Source organism: Lagopus muta, chromosome 1 (genome assembly GCF_023343835.1).
Source record: "Lagopus muta isolate bLagMut1 chromosome 1, bLagMut1 primary, whole genome shotgun sequence".
Classification (NCBI taxonomy): Eukaryota; Metazoa; Chordata; class Aves; order Galliformes; family Phasianidae; genus Lagopus; species Lagopus muta.
The window spans coordinates 155,230,267-155,252,922 of record NC_064433.1 but is presented as its reverse complement, the minus strand read 5'-3'; the positions used below and the strand labels follow the sequence as shown (position 1 = coordinate 155,252,922).

The following is a 22,656-nucleotide window of genomic DNA, read 5'->3' as shown; positions in this document are numbered from 1 at the left end:
TTTAAGGTTCTTCAGGAAATTAAAAGGCAATGGCTGCCTAAGGAAATGTTCTGCTTGTTTGATTTAATACTACAGTTAGCTGGGAGGTGGAATGAAAGAGTGATTCAGACCTATAGCACATTTTTCGATGATATGTTTTATTACTTTGCACTGCTAGCCTGATATCTAGATGATAAATGACAATACATATCTAATGTGTGAAAAGGTCTTGCAATTTCTTTATTTTTTGTCATTTAAAAGATAAGTCAAGTTATCATTTAACCCTTATTCTTTTTAAAGTGAAAATCTCACTAAGTCACCTTCTTTAAATATACTACTTTATGCCAGAAACGAAACAGAATTTTTTTGTAAGATATTGTCAAGCAGCTGCCACCATAGCAGCTTACTTCTGTCCAGCATGGGAAAATAAAGGGCTTCAGGTTTAAACACTCCCTGTCTGTTAAATGCTCTCATACACAACTTTCCATCTCCTGGACTCTGTAAGTAGCATACAAATTAGACACAGATTACAATAACAATACTTATTACCCACTTACATGCAAATATGTATCTGCTACATATAATGCATATCCAAAGACCCTCATTCCTATGTATAGATCATAACAGGGTACTATTGCAATACCCTGTACATGCTTATTTAGGGGACATTTGGATGACTTCACAAAAAAGATGATATGATATGCACTTGTAAGAAATCAGTGTTAACCTACAGTTTGCCATACATTTGGCATTCTCCATTTATTCCAAAAGGGGAAAAAAAAAAAAAAAAAAAAGGCTGTGGAAGGTTTTGCTCCTTACGTCCTTACACTAGCAAAGCTCTTATCAAGGATAATGGATTTTTAGCTATACTGAAAGTACAGAAGGAGATAGGTAACAAAATACCTGCATTTTCTGTGCATATTACTTACCCTCATATTTGGAAATACCTCTCTTTTTGCAACTTCTATCTTTAATAAACCAAAAACAATCAAAGTATAGGGCACTTTCTTGGATGTTTAATGACTCGAGGTATTGAGTCATTAACCTTAACTGATCATTAATTCCCAACTTAATGTCCTGAGCTGAGGTCATTATCAAAATTATAAGCTCGATAATTTCTTTGATTGATTTGGGTTATTTCATTTTCCTTAATACAAACAAAATCATAACATGTTCACAACTACAAGAAAAAACAGTTGTCGAAAAATAATATTGTCTTATTGAAGCTCAGAGAACCAGATTTAGTGTCTTCATCTCCTTTGAAATTTCCTTGGTAATTTACAATAAAAACAAACATACCATGAATGCACATAAAACTGATAAAAATTATAGACAAAAATGATTTGATTTAAATGAAATGTTTCTAATATATTCAAACGCACACACAGAAAAAATTCCACTATGTAAATATCTATGATAATGCACTGTTCTCAAATCAGAGTTATGCTGTGAGTACAGAAGGGTCCAATAACAGCATACAAAACAAAAGCAGAGTGCTATGTATAGTGTACCAGCAGCTCCCAAGTCTTTAAAAACTTCACTCCTGCAAAGATTCTCTTTGACAAATTAGTGTATTACTGCCAAATAGTCACAATAAAGACAGAATTACTTTGTCTAAGGATGCAATTTTTGCAACGTACACAAGAGGACTAAAGCCCTCTGTAAAGTCTATGAGAAAACACTTGCAAACTGGTAAGCAAAGGTCAGAAGCAAACCATAGGTAAACTTCTGAAATATCAAAGGCAGAATTCTTCCTTAGGTCACCTCTTACATCAAGTCAGCTGTTACACCCTACACAAAACGTCTGTTGGGCTCAAAGGCATAAATGATCCCAGTAACACAATTTTGCACTGTGATTTATCACAGTTTAAACCACAGTTTATCACAAACTTTATCAAATAAATATTTTCAAGAAGTTTTGAACTTCAAATTCCAATCCAATTAACAATATTTAAATATAAATTCAGGCAAGTAAACTGCTTTTGTCCTCACACAATTATTAAGTGACAAAACAGCAACTCTAGTTTACTACAAAAAAAGACTCTCCTCTGTTTATAAAAGGTTCATTACAAACAAGCGGAAAAAACAAATGTAATATTTTTTTTTAGTCCAGAAGATCTCATTTAGATTAACAGCAAACTATGTAATATGGAATTAAAATGAGTAAAGCTCTGACTGGTTACAGTTAGTACACACCTATTGTCCACAGTAACTAATTAAATAACAATATTTGTCTTGGTCTGTTTTTTATGTTACGTATTTGTTTCATTAATGCAATTCCTAAATTGAAATGCCAGCATTTTATAAGATCTGTTTTTAAAACGTAAGTAATAAGAATTGCAAGAGTTTTTTATAAATCACTATCAAAACTGAAAAAATGCATTAAAATTTCTTTAAAAAAAAAACAACCTTGATTCCAGATTGAAAACTTGTTTGTTGTTTTGAAGCTCATTATCATTTTTATATCCATATTATGAACCATTAAAAAAAAAATTAGAAGTATACCAAATGAGTTTAAGTATCTCAAACAGAATAATAAAAATAACTAACTGAATCGTTTTGTTGACACTCACAGAATCACAGAACAGTTGCAGTTGGATAAGATCTCTACAATCACCTAATCCACACATTGTCCCACCACCACCATGCTCACTAAACCATGTCCACACGTGCCACATCTACACATTTCTTGAATGTCTCCAGGAATGGTGATTTCATCAGTTCCTGGGGCAGACTGTTCTAATGCATTACCACCCTTTCTGAGACAATTTTTTTCCTAATAACTAACTTTTCTAAACTTCAAAACTTTCTAAACACAAGTTCACTTTCATTCCAAGACAAGAAACCTTCTTGCAACTACTCACATTTGTAGTTCTTCTCAAAATCAGAAGATTTGCAAGGTCTGAGCTTATTTTTTTTATGCAAAAGACATAATAAAATGCCAAAGCAATGTAAACCACTTTTTCCAGGTGACTTCAGTGAGATACAAAAAATGTCAATTAAAAATTTTTGATAACCCTCCTTTAGCCCTTCCAAAACTAAACACCTAAGCATTTATATACATATTTTAAAGATACTGTAACAGTTTGGTTTATATCTAAATAAAACCTATGGACTGTAATATTGGTTCTTCTAAAAATAGGCTTAAGATAATGATGAATACACTAATGGGGAAAATACAAAAAGCCAAACCATTTTGATTCTAAAGATGACAACATTGCCAAAAGAAGCCAACATATAACAACATCAAGGGTAACAGTACTAGGTACTGTGGAGTCCTTCGGGACCCTGCAGGAAGACAGTACAAGAAATAGACCTGGAAGTCATAAGATATTCTTCCTTCTTTCTGTTTCATTATTTGAGGATAAAATTTGAGAGAGCAGAACAATTCAGCAAAACTCCATAGAAGCAACAATGATTAACTGCTTAAAGAGCTGAGAAGAAGCCACGGGGGAAGTAATCAGTTTGTTTTCTATCTTTCTGCTTTTATAAATCTAAATATTTAAGCTAGATTTTTTTCTCTCTAAAATTTAAATTTTCATTCATGAGAGTTCTTTAAGTATGCCTGGATATTACTAACAGTACTCAGTTTTGAAGTGATGTACCTACACGCATTTAGCTCTCTCAAAAGTTGTGTGCATTATATAGGCATATGTAAGCTTTATATCCACATTTTCACTCTTTTTCACAGCTTGAAAGATATTCCCACAGGCAGTTGAGTTTTATGTTTGTAGACAATTGTCACAATTTACATTTCCAATATACCATTATGTGACAGGAGACCTAAAAGTGCACACTGGTGAATCTTGAAACTCTCAAAAGCAGAAAGAATGATTTCCCTTTTGCATCAGCTAATTAGATATTCAGAGCTCCTTCCAGAAACACTGAAAATAAATCCACCTTTTTTTTTTTTTTTTTTTTTTTTTTTGTCAGATCTGTAATTCATCCCTTTAACTTTCACAAGCACTTCAAACAATACTATGTACTATGGCTCGAATATTTTCACCTTAGAAAGTAAGATTATACATGTTTTTTCTACTGTGACTGGCATAGAAGTTATAAAACATGACAAGAAACTGAGAAGATGCTGTCCAAAAATACAACAAGTTCTCTGAAGGGAGAATAGTTCTTTTTTTGGTCTTCTGATCAATGTATAACATTCATAAATCTTCCCTGTGTTACTGAATCTAGACAACAACAAATGGCGGAATTAAACAATAAAAAAACAGAAGAAACTGTAGTTATCAGATAAAATGTTGTGCTTTGATTACATTTATAAAAGTTTTATACACCTCCAATTGTATTATCAAACTACAAGCTTGCTCCCAGAAATAATTTTGATAGTGCAAACAATTAAAAGCAGATATAAGCAGCAGAAAATGTGATCTAGCATAATCATGTGGAAAGAGGTGAAGGGAGAATAGGAATACATCTAATGGCAGTCTTTAAAAGTAAGCAGATTTTTCATTCTGCACTTTTTACTATCTGCCAGAAGACAGCCATGGGCTTAAAATTTAAGGATCTCACACCTGAAAGACACACAGACCTCCCACTTATTTCTATTAGAATTATGAGCACAAAGGAAGGTATTGGCTCAAAAACAGCTTAAATTCTTCATGAGTAGTACATACACCTCAGAGCACACTACTACCATTTTACAGATGACTGACTGCATGACAAAACACACTATAAAAGAAAAAGCAACACAGTAGAGATAATGCTGTGATTAGATCTTCATCTTTCCAGTGTCCCGATGTTGAGGAATAATTGCTCAAATATAACTCTAAATGAAAAAAAAAAAAAATTGTTCTTTGTTGTTGTTGTTCTTGTTGTTGCTGTTGTTTTTCAATGCATGAAGTATCCCTAAAGAGGACAGTATCTCCAACCAGAAAGCAAATAGCCTTTCTAGACAAAAATAATAAATTTCAGAGGTAGTTTTCTACATTTAGGGCCACAGCTTTATTTTTAACCTTGTCTGCGCAGAGAAATATTGTCCTCATTTGAAACTGAGCAAACATGATGCAGTGAAGCTGCCACTGGTCAGGCAGTTTTATAATCAGTAATACTGAGGTGGGGGTGCTACACTTGGGAGGTGATAGGCAGTAAATGTGCAACAAGCATTTGGCATATTTATTTAATGTATTTTTTATGTTCTTAGAACTGCTTAGAACAGCTTTGAATATCAATGTCAATTTCAGCTATATCAGCGTTTATGCATCTCATTTAAGGTACATATTGAAAATCTAGGCTTCATTTCTCAGTTGTTCTACTTTCCTTCAGTGCTTCAGAGCCAGCAGACTGACACAGAATGTTTGACCTCAGAGAAGTTAGTTCAATGAAATTTAGGTGAACAGCCACTGTAAGTGGTTATTGTGTGCTCACAATATGACAACCACTGCAATAGGACTGAGGATGTCACAGCCTTAGGGTACTGGCTGACTTGATGCAAAGACAGGGATAACCTGCAACAATCTGTAACCAAAGACAGCAGACATTTCCTCCACAATATACAAGGTTCTCTGTTATTGCCATAGCTTCCATGGTGCTCTCAGTGTCATACATACACACGAATACGACTTGAGCCAAAGGCCTATCAGTTCTGAAAAATGAGGTCTGGGAAGATTGACTACACAAACCTTTTGTGTAAGTTAATTCCTTTGGTTGAAAATCTCTCTTGTCAAGGTAATCTTCATAATCATTTCTAATGACTGCATTTTAAAGGAAAAAACGATACCAAACATTGATCTAAACCCCATACTTTACTATTTTAAAAGTTCCCTCATTCTACTCCCACTTGGGAAAAAAAGCAAAAGAATGTAAGTCTGAGATTGGGCATATATCTATTTTGGCTGTTAAGAACACAAACATTAGAAATCACACCATGTCCTTTCTACACTCTGCAGTCATACGAAATAAAACACTCACTGCAATTACCTTAAATTTATTTTTCTTCTCACAGTTAAAGAGAAAATGTTCTCACGCAATAATTGGTGTTGAACCCACGATATATTAGAAAGATTTACTGAGACAGAAAACAATGTTGATAAAAACAAATAAAGAGATTTGTTGCAAAATCTTCACAAAGGAGTACACAAATTATCTTCAAAATAATTAGACTGTGCTATTGGATTGAGTAGTGGAGAAAGCATCCTGACAGAATGTGACTATACTTCAGAAACTGAACACTCCATTGCTGTTTTTACACCAGAATGGCCCAAAATGGATATTTGATCAAAAATGCAGGACAGCTTACGAGTACAACAGACAAAAATATGTTGCTCTCCAAAGCCATGTATTACAGCAATACTTAACTTCAGTAATTCTGGTTAGTACTAGAATACTATACTTTTCAATAGTTACAGAAGACCTTGCTGAATTAATTCTTTTCCTAATAGAGAAGTCATGTACCTATCATGACACTTCCATTTTCCTTTACAGTGCACCTAAATCACTGTGCATTTTGGCTGGGCCAGGAATATTTTTTATATGAGAGTCCAAGATACAAGGTGGGAGTGCAAGAAGATATATGATAACATCACCTGTCAGCTCTCACATGTTGCTAACAGTCACATTCCGAACACAACAGAAGAAATTAAGAAAAAAATTCTTCTTTACTGACTTTACTTGAATACATGAATGACCAAAAGGGCAAGAAAGGAAATAAAACCATTTAGATATCTGAATGTTACTGGAGTAAATTACAATATCAGATTTAAATACAGCTGTAACTGTACGTAAGTTCAAAAAATTACTGCAATATAACTGTTCTCTTAATGAAATTGAGATCTGTAATTCATCTATTGAAAGGAGAAAAACAGATAAAAAATTAATCTAATTCTGTACGATGGAAAATTTATGATGTCAGAAGTAAGTTAATCCAAAAAGTTCACCATTTCCTCTAATTAGCTGAAACACTAGATCTGCCTAAATGTTCTTAAAACATTTAAGTATGTTGGCTCTGACGGCTGTGCAATAACTGTGAAACACAAGCTTCTGATGATGGCAGCCCTACAATCCAGAGTATGAAATAAGTCTGAATGAATAATGAAATTCAATTATTAAACAAAACTCACATACAAACTGAAATCATATTGATATATTTTTAAGTAATAAGAACTCTGCATTAGGAAAAGTAGTCAGACAACGGGAAGTAAATCACAGTACTACAGATCCTGAGAAAGGAATTTAGAGATAGTCAACAGTAGCAAGAAAAAAACTGCACAACTGGATTTATTTCCCCTATTCACACTGCTGTCTTTTCAGAAGAATCCATGCAACTGCAAAAAACAAAAACAAAAAAAAAAAAAAAACATACAACAAGCAATGTTCTGAAATGCATGCTTCCCACAAGCGCTCTTTCTGTCAAGTTATAACAGATGACTTTCCTATTTCACTCAGCCTTACTGCATAAACCACACCCATAATTTACATGTGCAAGCTAAATGATTTCTTCTAACAGTGTTATTCACCCACATGAAATCCCAAGCTCTAACAGATGCAAGACTATTTTTTCCTCAAGTATTTTCACCTTCTATTAGCATTTTAATTCTATAAATATCCCTTCAAAACAACATCTAGAACGTACATCACAAGAATCTCAAGCACTGAGCTAGCAGGCCAGAAAGGCAAGTTTGATACATAATGGAACTAGGTAAAAGAATTTTAAGCTTTTGTCTTAAAAAAAAAAAAGTTGCTGAGATGATCCTTTATGTGAAGCAAGAGTAACTGATGTGGTTATGTCTGTTAGAGTCTGCAGATGGCCTGAAACAATGATTTAAATGTATGAACTTTAGTTGGAATCAACAGATCTGCTTCAAGGCTTGTTTTTTAACCATCTGCATTCATCTCTGTCTATAACTTGCACATGTAATTACAAATTTGTGAACATAAATCAGATAATTGCATGTACAAATAACCAATTAGACTCAAAGCACAACAGCACATTTCTCTTTCGATCACATGTATGTAGCACATATACATAATTTAAGTACTTTCATTTAAGAAATTTTTCTTGCTTATGAAACTAATATCTGATTTATTTTCCAGTAGGAAATACCTGACAGCTACTGCTATTTTGAGTTCTGTAAAATAAAAAGAACAGAAACAACAAGAAAAAACACATACAGAGTAAACAAGACCATCACAGCTCAAGGAGTCACAGAACTGGTGTTCCTTACTGCCTGAAGTAAAGATACATAAACATTTCCATATTGATTGAAGCTCATATAAGAAAGAATAAAAATATTGTACTACTCATTGTGTTTTGTGAAAATACTCTGGTTCTCCTGACAATCTGCTAATTAATATGCTATTCTTATCCATAACAGTTGATAATGGAGTTCCATCATATAAATGTATTCACTGTAACATCTGAATGCATTCCTCACATAGTTGGCCACAATTCTTTGTGAAAAACGGTGAAAAAAGTTAACTGTCACCTTTTTAATGAAGCTCCCTATATCTTAAACCCCTTGCCCTTTAAAAAACTATTTATACTCAAAATGAAAAATTTTATTCTGGTTTCTGCCAGAGACTGTGGTTAATGTTCACTGCCCTTTATTCACCTTATTTTTAATTCTGAAAACCCACACTCATTAACTGTACACTTCCAAGGAATTGCTGGAATCACCTAAATAAAAGCTTAGAAGTGACATTTATTGTAAATTTGAGAGTCCCGGTTATGATACGAAATACTAAAAAGACTATTAGTCTGCACAGCTGTAAGTGTGATGTGATAGATTAAGGGTAACATTATACCACCCACTACAAACAAAAAAAAAATAAATATTTAAATAAAGCATTAAATAAAGCATCTACATATAGAGAAAACGTACTAGATGAGTACTGAACATTATAATGACAAGCTTCCTTGATCTTACGAGGGGACAAAGTGAGGTATGAATGATGGGTAGCACTGTATAACTGGTGAAATAAATATACTTTTTGAGTGCACTTGAGTAAATACTGACCCTTAAAAAATTCAGTACAGTCCCAATCACTTAAAGTACATGCATAGGAGGTGTCAGAGAGCTGGTTAACATTGTAGGTACTCTTTAAATAGTAAATGCTTAAATACATTTTTATTTTATTCTTCTAGTGGAAAGCAAGGAACAATCACCAAATCTCACTTCCTACTTTGCAGAAGCATCGAGAACCATATGAAGGCCAGCACAATTTTCCCTACTGAGCAACAGTAAGGAAGTGGTGGAGTCACTGTCCTGGGGTTGTTCAAGAAATGTAGGGAAGTGTCACTAAGAGACATAGATTAGTGGGCATGGTGGGAGTGTGTTGATAATTGTACTAGATATCTTAGAGGTCTTTTCTAACCTTAATGATTCTATGATTGAAGCAATTTGGAAAATAGAGAATACCTAAGACTCAAGTTCTAAAATTGTTTTTAAAAAATAAAAATAAAGTACTACCATGTCAAGTGGAAATATTGAAAGGATCCAACCAAAGATACCTGTATTGATCATTCTTTCAACAATCTGAAAGTCACAAAGAGCACTACTCTCAAGCTACAATCAGGTGATATCTTAAAATATATCACCATAACTTCTTAGGGCTTGTAGATATGTTATTTATGGGTCTGAAATTCAAGCACTGCTCAAAGTTGCGTCATAACTATCTTAGGAGAACGATGTGAAATAAATCTTTTACTAATGTGATATTCTAGGGCAGCACTGAGAAGTTAACGCTCATTTCTGTCAAGTAGCACAAGTACCATGCTTGTGATAACAGAGATGACAACGCACCAACTACAACTAAGATATTGTTGTTATTATTTCTATGTATTCTGATATTTCAGCTTGTGTGAAGTTTCATGCAGTACAGTTACATAGGAAGATATCAAAACATCTATTTTTATAGAAAAACTTAAAATAGTTTATTTTATTATACAAACAAGCCTAATCATGGATCTGCCCTGTATTCACTTTGTAATTGGAAAACTTAAACTGCACTAGCATCACATTTCCAAAACACATTTTAAGACAGTAGACTTTGAAACAAAATTATTGCTGTATGAAAAGATCTATTTCCCTCAAAAACAAAATAAAGAAACCCCAAACTGAAAGACTGAGTTCATCATGTAAGCCAAATGCTTATAAATGCATTCAGAGTGATGAATTCTTGTTCAGACACTTCTATTTCATTTCGTTTTTCCACTTACAAACTATTCATCTTCAAGAGAGTGGGATAGCATGGTAGTACACCTATGTCAGAAATTCATAAATGAGAGTTTCACATAGGAGTGTGACTTCCAAGATGGTCAAATCAGCAACAGACTCATAATATACTCTCAGCAGGAGCCTATTCTATAGCTCTCCAGTAAATATATCCATGCAATATTTGATTGGTATGCTCTGCACCTGGAACAACTCCAGATACAAAGAACTTCTAGTTCTCTCCATATTGACTGTACCACCACTTCAAATCCTGACTGAGCATTTTATAACAAAATAAAAATTCATCACAATAATTAAAAATACATTTTCTCTCCATGTCCAGAGTCAAATTAAGCAAGAATTTAAGCAGGTGACAAGTCACAACTGCACTTTTACTCTCCATGTTGTCTAATTTTCTGAAAGCCTCAGTTATCTTCAAAACTTAAGTACCCCAGTTTGTGTTTCATTTTCTTACAGAGAAAAATTTACTTTTTAATCACCATATCTTTGCTTACTTGCAGGAAAAAAAAAAAAAAAAAAAGAAAAAAAGGAAAAAAAAACTCTAAAAATGTTGCATCATATGCAAAATTTGGATGAATAGTCATCCAAAATCATCCAGTAAAATAATCCAAAAGTTCTTTTCTCTTGATTCTATTCTGGCCGATGACCTTTGGATGTCAAAGGTTGGAAACACTGATCAAACTAAAAGGGACATTTTCAGCAATCATAGTATTTTTTCCAATAAGGTATCTGATTGCTTGAGATTTTGTTGCTTTGCCGTTTCAAGCTTCACTCCAGCCCTAAAAATAGTAACAAATGAAGAACAACAGTATTTGACCAAATCAATTCTCCCATGCTGTGGATAAATAGTTCTGGCAGAACTGCACAGTATTTTTTTTTGTGGAAACTGATCAAGTTCTTACGGAAAAAAAAAAAAAAAAAAAAAAAAAAAAAAAAAAAAAAAAAAAACAAAGCAGAAGACAATCTTTCATTCAGAATACAAATCAAATTAGACATTAACCCGTTCAGAATCTGGTTATATGCTAGGCTGAAAGTCACTGACATCTCCAAGACTTTATAGCTTTCTGATACAAGAGCACATGCAAATTTGAACTGAACAGTGACTTTATGCAGTTTTCTAAAAAGTTAAACAATATTTGAGGAACAGGGTACTTAAAACAGCAAACTAGAAGTGTGTCACAAGCAATTATCCTTCATTAATTTTTCTCTACTTGGTATCAGATATATTCCATTTTATTAGAACTGAATGCAGTGGAAAGTACAATTTTTCCAGTGCTTTGGGTTTCTTTTTTCATTATACTCTCATTTAAAACTGATAACAGTTTTACAATTTTTAAGCAGCAGATTCCAAGTACAGAGACGCAGATACGCAGAGGTCTGGCAAGTGAAAAAAATAATCTGTTCCAATTTATCAATTTATTCAATATCTTAAGAAAAACATATAAGACACACCTTAGATTCCTGGGTGTAAGAAATATAGTCCTCACAAAAGCTTACTCTCTCACAGTCTGCTCTTCCAGCAGACCACACAGTGTGGGAGACTCCAAAGAAGGGGCAGCAAATGCTGTACTCTCACAGATGGAAGTCTCTACAATGACAGTCCCAAGGCATTAAGTGTTATGAGCCTGAATCACCTTAAAGCAGAGGAGACAATCCAAAACTTCATCATCATTAGCAAACACTGCTTGCCATCATCTCTTCCATGAAGAGAGAACAGTACGTAGATAAGTAAGCTCTAACTTCTGTGATCCTGTCACCAAACACTAAATGGTGAAATAAGACTATCTGCAGTCTAACCATCATGATACTACTGTATCTCCAAGGCTGATCATTATATACACTCTACATACACAAACATATACATAAATGAGTGTTCATTTGACTGTCTAGTACGCATTTATGAAAACTGCAGACCCCACAGGTGGTAAGTGGGGCACAGCAGCATTAACACTGTCATGTAAGTAATAAGATGAGCATCACAGTCAATTTAAAAAGAAAAAACAGATATCATTTGCTAACGCATATCAATCCTAGAAGTGTAGTCAAGGACAAACAGGGTAATACAGTTTATTAAGTATTCATCTGCACTCCTATAAACTGATCTAATTTTCACATTTGTCAAACAAGTATTTTCTCTCTTTTCTATTTTTTTTTTTAATTTTTACATTATTGATAAGAGTCAGATGTCAACAGATCAATAGCAATGGAAGACTGAAATGACTTTTTCAAATGACCACCAACCTCTTATAAATCTCTTTGCATAGACAGACTCCAAGAGTGTGTGCCTTGTACCATCATCTTAGAAGATTAATGACACATACTAAGTCAACAATGTTATCTGCATGTTCTTAAATCAAAATACACATTCATCCTACACCAGCTTAGCATATGTGAAATTTCCTTTTCTTAATGAGAACACATTCTAAGATGAATAGAGGCAGGCAACTCTGGAACACAAGAAAGATACGCTCGCTCCTGTAAGCTAGTTTCCGTAAGTAACAGTCTTGAATGTCGTTATCTCTTTGACTCCTGTAATAATCAGATCTACAAGCAGCTTCACTTATCTAAAAAATGGCTTTTGGGAATCATATATAAAGGCCCTTATAAATAAAACCATATTGCTGAAGACAAAGTTTAGTCAGGTTTCTTGAAATCTTTCCATTTTGTTTGTACAAACACTTGTACAACATTTTGGCTTAGTGATATTTTTTTTATTGATATGGGTAGCAAATTTAACTCTTATGCTGTAAGCTCTACCTTTCTGAGTGAAGTATTCTGTTGCAGAATTAGTATGCTTAAACAGTCCACACACAGAACATACTCATGCTGTGGAAATTCATTTATCCTTTGTTTTTTCTTACATATACAATCACCGTGTTGATCATAAGATTTAAACACTTTCACGGTGGTACCTTACAAGTGGTTTACAGCCTTGCCATAAATGTTAAACACACAGGATGACACTGAAGATCACACTTTTTCATGAAAATGTTTATTTATTTTATAACCACAATAAAAATAAAATGCTTCAATAGCAGGTTGTATTTTAAAGAAAATGGAAATACACTTATTTCAATAACAGGCTAATTTTGAGTTAATTAAACTGAAATTATGTAAACAAAAATCAGAATTATAACAGCTAGTACGAAGGCTTAATTCTTCTCTTGACCTAGTAACTAATTTGAACACTAACAGTTAGGGAGATCAAATTAAATGAGTACAAACATTTTGTTTAATGACATCAGCAGTCAATGTAGAACATCTGTGTTTTACTTTTAAAATGATCAAAAAATATTCTTTTGTTTACATTACAGATAATCATGAAGTTTGTATTTCTGTGTTCAATTTAAGAGGAAAAAAGATCACAGTACCTTCAGGGCCCAAGGAAGCAATATGTTACAAATGCAGGATTTCTCCTTTTTTTTCTGTTTTGTAACCATGGTAAAACAATAGAAATGAACTTTCCCTGAACCTTTCTCCTTTAATGGCCTGGGTCCATGTTGACCCAGCAATACACACTGGAACCTGATACTATCAAACTGACTGCTGCTAAAGCAATCAGATTCAGGAGAAACTATACACGGTGCACTGTAATACTAATTTCAGCATCCCACAAAGCCAGTGCAGAAGCAAGCTATTAAAGTATTCTATTGTTTAAATGTGAGATTAATTCAATAGCTTAAACGCACCCAAAAACATTGAACTAAATGGCAGACTCTACAGTTACATTGTTATTCTTTCATAATTGTAATATTGTACGAAAGTGAAATTGCAGATAAGGTTCCACCTTCCCCGTCCCATTAAAAAAAAAAAAAAAAAAAAAAGCAAGAAAAAAAACACCACTGGATGAATTATTAGTAAACATTATTTGAGCCACAGGTTCACATGATCCCACATTTGAATGAGGCATGTAATTAAATTATCAGAACTTCGTTCTAAATGCTTGAAAGAAGGAGAGCATGATAACCACATTTTTAAGGCTAGAATAACAGCAGAAACTTTTTTCTTTTTTTTTTTTCTTTTTGCGGAGGACTACAGGCAACCAATATATGAAGGCATAATTGATTAATTCCACTAATTAAGATATTTGTTATTCTTGCAATCCTAGCATGATAAATAATTTATTAGATGCGGCACCATTTCCCATCAGTTCTGAAAAGACTGTAATAATACTTCAAACTGTTATTCTTTGGAAGTTGAACAGCTCACTTCTAAACATCAGTGTCTAGTCAAAGAGTAAGAAGTAAAATACAATTTAAAGTCATGAAGAAGCCAATCTTTAAACAGCAGTTTAATTACAACAGATTCTAGTTATTTCAGAAAATTCTTAACAGATGTTGATTAAAAAAAAAAAAAAAAAAAAAAAAAAAGAATAAGAGGAATCAGAGGAATATTAATCAAAATGAGCCCGAAATTTCCAGAAGTAAGGTAAGTATTCAGACAAACATAATTATTTATGCTTTTTCACTGGAAAAACCCTCCAAGATCTGCTCCTCCCTTTCTTTTTTAAATTCTCTACTTTAAGCTAACAGAAATCACTTTCTGGGTGTGCTCATAGCTACAGTGGTTAGTAACTCTAGTCCCTGTGGAAGCCCTACAGAACCCTGGTCTGATACTGGGCAGCTACGGTTTTGCTTGTTCATATTTCCTTTAATACAGCTATATATATAGTATAATATAGCTATATAGAAAGAGAGGCAGTCACTCATATTCTAATGTCTAGACTACCTATCCAGAATGTGGAAGACCTCCTCAATACCAGTAGAGGTGTAAAACCCCATCTTCTTAAAAGAAAAACTAATCATCATCCTGTAGGCAGGACAGTGTAATTTTTTTTATCTATTTTATTGAGACTGTGAAGAGGGGATTCAAACATCTACTGAACTACAAGGTGAGGACAAGAATAAATGTAACATTAGTAAGAATATTCATCTGGGAGTAGAACTGTTGGCTGTACTCTCCAGATTTTTCTTAGTTTATATGCAATTTTTTTTTAAGAACTGATCAGTACCCAACTTTTTCTCCTTAAAGGTGAATGTCCCCATTACCATGACATAGACTCATGCTCCCTTTTGTATCCTATCCAAGAAATCTTCCATTTTTTACTACATACCTGAATAAATTGAATAAAGATGGAGAGTGTCCTACCCTAGTAAAAATGCAGCCTCTTTGTGTTTTTGATCTTCTTGCTCATGAACTTCCTGCATCTTCTCAGACATATAACCTTACCACTAGCCAGGGGGTTCCCTCGAAGCCTGCAGAAGTACTCTGACCACTAAGCTGTTGCAGTGGGGGAGGAGGGAGTCTATATCACCACCTGATACTTCTCTTTTCTGAACTGTTTTCTTGAAGAAAGCAGTGACCACTTTACTTAGACTGCAGACACTCAATAAATATGCTCTGATCACATACTTTCACAATAATTGAGCACAAGAACTTAATTATTTTTGGATTACAATCAAGTTTACTAAGTGAGCACTGAGCAGAAGTAAAATGCAAATTCTAGCCAAAAACTGGGTTATACTTGATCAAATTTCATCAAGAAATAGTGTTTAAACTTATGCTGGCTTACAGCAACATCAGCAAAACCATTATTGAAAACACTGAAGACAACTGAGACTAAAACTGTTGTGCTTCTCTACTTTGATGTTTACAAGAATTTTCTTCTAGTAGAGTCACTATGTACACAGGCTGTACTGTGCAGGGTACAATATAAAGTAGTCAAGCAAACCCAAATTTGGTATTTTACTAGAGCTATATGAGTGATAGATAATATAATCTTCAGCAGTACTAGTATCTTTACCAGTAATATCTTTTTTCAGGGTCATGTTGGAACTTCTCAGATAATTGTCCTTTAGAACAACCTCTGGTCTATGTGTGTTTGGAAAGCAACTAGAACAATTTGATGGTAACACAAACAAAATTATTATGCTATTGACAACACAAGTTTTAAAGAGGAAATGAAGACAAGTTTATGGAGAAAGAACTGAGAAGAGATGCTCTGCAAAATGCACCCAGTGACCATTAAATTGGAAAACCTCCGTTTCTTTGCAGCTTCCCAGACTTTGCCTACTACTCTATTTATCCAAGCCTGCTTTAACACATTTTGTCAAGATGCTCCCTTTTCCAACTTTCTGCAGAAACTGTGAGCTGGTTTGACTGATTTTGACAACTCACTTCTAGTTCCAGCCAGCCAACTTGAACTTATCTCATCCACCTCTTCTGAGTCAATTACTTCTGAAAATTGGCTACTGCAGTGGCTGTACCATGTGGCAAGGGAGACACCTCCACATGGTGGAGGCAGTGAGCAAAGAGAGGAATTGAAAACGCATAGAAGCACAAACTCAGGAAGGCGTTGTAGCATGAAGCAAAAGTTGTGAGGAATTTATTAGAATCTCCACTGTCTTCTTTTGGAATTGAAACAAAATTGCTTAACACCTTTCCAGCATCATTACTGCACCACTACTGACAACAGCAGGTTTTTCCTCATAATCAAACAAAAATCTCCCTTTGATTGTTCTAGAAATTGTATCACAGCCATGATAGCTCACAGAAGCAATTGCCAACTTGCCTCTGCAACAAGAGCTTTCAACTTGCAAGACCTTGGTCAGTGACTCTACCTCTTAAATTAGAACAGAACTGAGCAAAATACAGTATTTTTCCTTCCCATGCTAGGGAAAGAAGAAGGACATTCTGTAAATCGGAGAACAGCAGGATAAGAAACAAAAGAAGCTAAGTAGGAGTAAAAAAGGCCAATCCTCATGCAGAGGAAAGGACAAGGATCTAGAAGAGAACATTTCTTGCTACTGAGACATCTCACTCGTACAAAATGACTGAAGGTGTGAAGTATCACTTATATACTAAATCTGCTACTGGCACATTGGTCTGAATGTACAGGAGGCTACAAAACCTTCACCAAAACATGAGGAGTCTGATCACTCTGCTGCTGCTCCTTAAACGCAGATCAAACCATGTTGACCAATGGGGAAAGACAGATATTCCTACATGTCTCTGCTAGTGAATCAGACAAGATTTGCATGCAAAATAACTGTTTTATTAGAATATTACTTGCAATTCAAACAGATGTAATTCGAGAATTATATCTCAAAATACAACCTTGCAAATTAAAAACACACAGGGAACAAATAAACTATTACTACAATTTTACTATTAATTTCCTTACGCTTTGTGTTTATGTTCAGAAGTAACTATGTAAATGCTAAAATAATTTTTAATTAATTTCAGTACTCAAATTAAAAGGCATATAATATTCTGCAAACTACTACTATCTTTTACCAGATTACATGATCTACATATATTTTGATCAAGACCAAACTTTTGTATGCATCTTAGTACATTTTGAAGAACGGGAAATATGAAAAGATGAAAAACAAAAACGGGAACAGAATATGGAAGCTATTATTACTGCAGATACTTTACAGATATAAACTTCTTATCCTAGCATAATCAAATTAGCAAATAACCTAAAAACTAATACCTGTGAGTATGAAGAAACAATTGGTAGAAAAAGAGTAGAAAATATTAATTGAACCAAATGGAACTTCAGCTCACTGGAAACTATTTAAGAAATTTATTTAACTACAGTGTCAATCAAATAACCTAAAATATTAAGTCGTCATTGCCCTTTTAAATCCTTTCAACTAGAATTCCCTAATTGTTCTCTCACTTTATCTCACTGTACCAGTAAGTAAATAAATTAACAAAATAGCTTTTATCGCACAGAATAACCTTTTAACTGAAGGATTATCTCTGGTTTATTTTTCATTTCTTTCTCTGCAGATAGCAGTTCATGCCTCATTGATTAGTTTGCTGAGGTGGTGACCAGAAATGAAAACAAGGTCTCTCAGACATTGCCAAGACCTGTAAATATATGTATAAAAAAAAAGCACCAAAGCTAATACATGTTATGCTTCCAGCATATAGTTTCTAAGACACTGAGAGTCAATGGTCAGAAGTGGTTCATTTCTTCCAATCAGTCCATGCCAGGATGCAGTTCCACAGAGCAATTCTAAAATGTCAGCTGTGTGGTTTGCTTCTCATTTGCACCTTCATACCATTTCTCATTTTGCTTTATCATGAAGCTTCACTTCTAAAATATGCCATTCCTTGATGATTAGTTGCATTACTATAGAGTACTGTTTCAAAACAGGATTTTATAAAATTTTCTACAGTAAATCATTTTGAAAATTGAATATTATTTTTGAAAACTTACAAACATTGCCTCCAATAATTAGCTGATTTGATTTATTGCTGTTGTTATTTTGAACTTTACTCTTTAGAAGAAAACTTCAGTTTCATGGAAAATGCTATGTGTATCAAAGCCTTCAATCCTCATTTCAGATTTCATTCCTTAGTTAAAGGTATCATGATTTCAAATACAACAAGAATTTCCCTTTCCTGCTTTTAGTCTGAGACTGAGACTTAGACTTTAGTCTGCCTACAGAGCCTATCTGTATTACCAGCCTCTATCACTGAGTGTGATGACAGCTTCTGTGGTACAAAAAGCTGAATTTATCACCACAGTTCTCCCTAAATCGAAAGAATAAATTTTAAATTAAAAACAAACAACAAAAAAAGGTATTATACGTTACCAATTTAGTGTCATTACCAATGTGGCTGGTTTCAAAAACATAAACACTGAAAAAACATGTACATAATAAACATGTATTAGAAGGATCAAGGTGTCAGGGAAGAAATAAGGGGGACCATGCATACGATGAAATGCTTTGAGGACTGTTGAACAACCTCTATAAACAGCCACCTTGTTCTCTTGCCATTTGACGCAAGTGAAATTTTACTACTGGCTTCTGGAGGAATAGAGATAAGAGTCACACAAGGTAGGTCAGTCATTTCTTAATATGCAAATTTCATTGACATACTGATGTACTGTGTTGGACAGTGACGTATTATACATTTCTAAAGGGACAACTCTGTGCCTTTCAGGGTTGCTTTTTTCAGTCTTCTTCAGATGAAATAAAAAATGAGGAAAAATTAGCATGCTCTGAATATTAGCATACTCTGAAAGTTTTAACCTAACCCCCCAAAAATGAAGATAATGCAATGTTAGTTTTCTTCAGACCTTCGTTACCTCAACCTTGCTTCATTAATAAACAGATTAAAAGATAATAATTTGCATACAAGATATACATGGACTTCTCCAGCATGTGAACAACTGATATCAGATGAGTGCTGTACACAGAACAGCATTTCAGGTAAAAGGATCTGTCACTATGGCAAACAACATAATACATTCATTTTCAACATTGGCACAACATGACAAATCAAGAATAACAGGAAAGAATTTTTTAATGCCCTTGAAGAAAACATCGAGCATTTGTTTTGTTTTAACATTAATTAAACTAAATCTGATAACACCCCTTAATTACGCAGCACACACTACTTTTCACATGAAGTATCCTCCTGGTAAAAAAAGAAGGCCGTCATTTAAGAAATTGCTTAATCATGTGCATAAATTCCTTTATAGTTAGGACAGAATATCTCTCTCATTAAAAGTGCCCAGGTTTTAATGTTGATTTAAGAGCCCATTTTAACTGCTCAGTTGAAAGGGTGAATCTCAGAAGTACTGTCCATAAAATCAAAGAATCGTACAATCACACCACCATAGAACTGCTCAGGTTGAGCAGTTAAGAGCTTAAAGATCACCAAGTCCAACTGCAGCCTAACCATACTACCCTAACTCTAACAACCATCTGCTACATCATGTCCCTGAGCACCATATCTGAAAAGATTTTAAACCCATAAATCACCTTCACCTGTTTTTTATTAAAATAAAAACCCAGTAAATCAAAGAAATAATCAGATTACCACAACTTGTGCACTTATCACTGGTGAGCTGATAATAAACACAATAATTTATTGATGCATCTGTCCATTAGTATGCAATAATGAAATTTTACTATTTTAAGATAATAATACAAATTTCATAAAGAGTTATAATTTTTTTCTATAAATTTTATCTTTAAAAAAACGAAAGTTAGAAAATGTAATTAAGAGCACAAATTATTGCTAATTTTTACAAACTATTATTCCTTTTTCTACCTGTGATGAGAAGGTACAGATCTAGACTCACAGACAAGGATAAACATATTTGATTAATTAGAAGACTATTAAATAAAACATAAATGCTAAAAATCAAGAAAACACTACTTAAAATACACATATATCCCCCATTTTTTTTTACTAAATAAGCATGAATTAATATTTTCTGGCTAAATTTATTTACAAAAATATTTTGAAATAGTAACATATATCCTAACAAAGGATAAAAGTACATGGGTGTCTACCTACTTTATTTATGTTTAAGTATATTATATGTTCATTTATATTTTCTTAGCTATTTTAATTACACTAATTCTAATTCAAATTAAATTAACATGTCAAAATCTTAAAGTTTGTAGTATTTATTCCACAACTCTGACTGCATGTTGACAGAACATGCTATTGCAAAACTATGACACGTCTCTAGATTCTGAAGTATCTCATATTATCATAGAATTTCATTTATTTTCTTCTTTAAAATATCAGAATACTTAGAAAGAGATGTTCACAGAAAACACTTAAATGGAAAAATACTTTTATTTCTATCTTATAACACTTTTATTTCTGTCTTATTAGGTGAAGTAATAATTTTCATGGCATCCATCTGCTCAAAACTTAGTATCAGAGAGATGTTAATACAGATATGCCCATAAAAGCTCTAGGAACTGATAAAACAGGAAATAAATTTCTTAACTCTTTAATTTTTAGCGGTCTCTCAATCCATCAAATCTGAATACACTTTTATTTTAAAGAAATTGAAAAAGTATTAATTTTGAATCCTTAGAATACTGCATTGTTTAAGTTTTCCATGTTATGGACTAGATAGTGTCTCTATTTTAATGAATTATGAGCCCTTTGCCTGTTAAGTTGTCCTTGATCTAAAGATTATGCTGCTGCTAAAGGTACATTATACAAATGTCTATATTCAGTCATCTTTTGTCAATGCTTTACCATCCATTTAAAAGATCAAGATCAACATAAAGGTAATAAAATGATACATAATAGCAGACAGTTATGTTCTCTGTACTTTACTTATCAGTTCTAACTAAGATGTCTTTATCAAAAGGTTCATTTTCATGCAGTAGTGAGTTTATATCAATCAGTTATCCCTTACACCTGTCAGAGCGTTCCTACACCCAGATAAATGTGACTGTTATCAGATACTGGTAGAAGGATAATATAAAACTGCTTTATGAAAACTATTCTTTATTACTGTTCCACAGATGTTTCCTGTTATAAATATCCTACATTGTAATAAACAATACTAATGACATTATGAGAACAAAAAACTAAAGAAAAGTCACCTCAAGAAACAGCCCTCCAATGCCAGAAGCAAATTTATCATTACTGTCAGTATTTTGTAGTATATACAGAAAGTACCACATATGCAACGTACCAAATGCATTTTTCATACATTTTTCAAAACAATAAAGGAAATTCATGAACAAAAAATGCAGTTATCATGGCTGAATTGATTAAATGGACCTGAATGGGCTATATTATACCAATAATTCTAGAGGAAAGTTCCCCATTAACCAGAAGGTTTTCCATTTAAAAACTAAGGGCACAATATCTTAATTTATAATTGCATAGGATAGCTTTCTCTAATGTATCAATCCAATCAAAATAAATCTGCAACTAACCAAGATGGTACTTAAACATGTATTTTCTTGTGATAACTTTGTTGTATGGATGTAAAATAAAACCATCATGATCATACAACACAACTTGAGTATCAAAAGGGAAGATAAATGCCACATCTGTACTCCAGTCAATTGAAGCCTGAGTACTGATAAACTACAAAGGGAAGCATTTGTTTTACTAATTCTGGTAATAAATGTGCTTTTCCAAAATTCTGGAATCAAACTCTTTCTTCATAGAGTAAACATCTGGACTCACAATGTTATACAAAACCTGGCTGACCACACTCTGTCATATGGATACAAAATAAAAAATGGGTCTTTCCACTACTCTATTTTTACTCGTTGTGAGGCAATGACTGTAAAAGAACAGTGTATAAATCTCATATCAAATTCTCAATGAGTTAATTAATATGGCAGCAGAGTGAAGGAAGCCTCTGACCCAGTACTTGAGAGAGAGGAATTTAGAAAATGGTTAAGTATATAGGAACAAGGAATAGTTGAGGTAAGCAGTACTACATTATAATTTTGCATTGAAGTATTCTGCATACCGATTTTCTTTTAAATTCCTTCTGCTCAATTACAAGAAGACTGAAATATCTTTTCATGTCATTGCAACTCTACTCATAGGTATCACTGAATAGATGCCCTCCAAGGTTTAATAAATTTCTTTAAGTGAATCATAGCAGGTATCCCTATATTGCCTACAACAGCAGCAGTATAGTGATATAGAAAAATTTGCTGTCTTTTGACAATGGCAGTTGCATAGC

General features: G+C 33.4%; 1 protein-coding gene across 6 annotated transcripts in view; it reads right to left on the bottom strand.

The window, feature by feature from the left end:
* Nucleotides 1-22,656, bottom strand: part of DACH1 (dachshund family transcription factor 1) — a 354,874-nt gene that overhangs the window by 202,459 nt on the left and 129,759 nt on the right. The window lies entirely within an intron of this gene.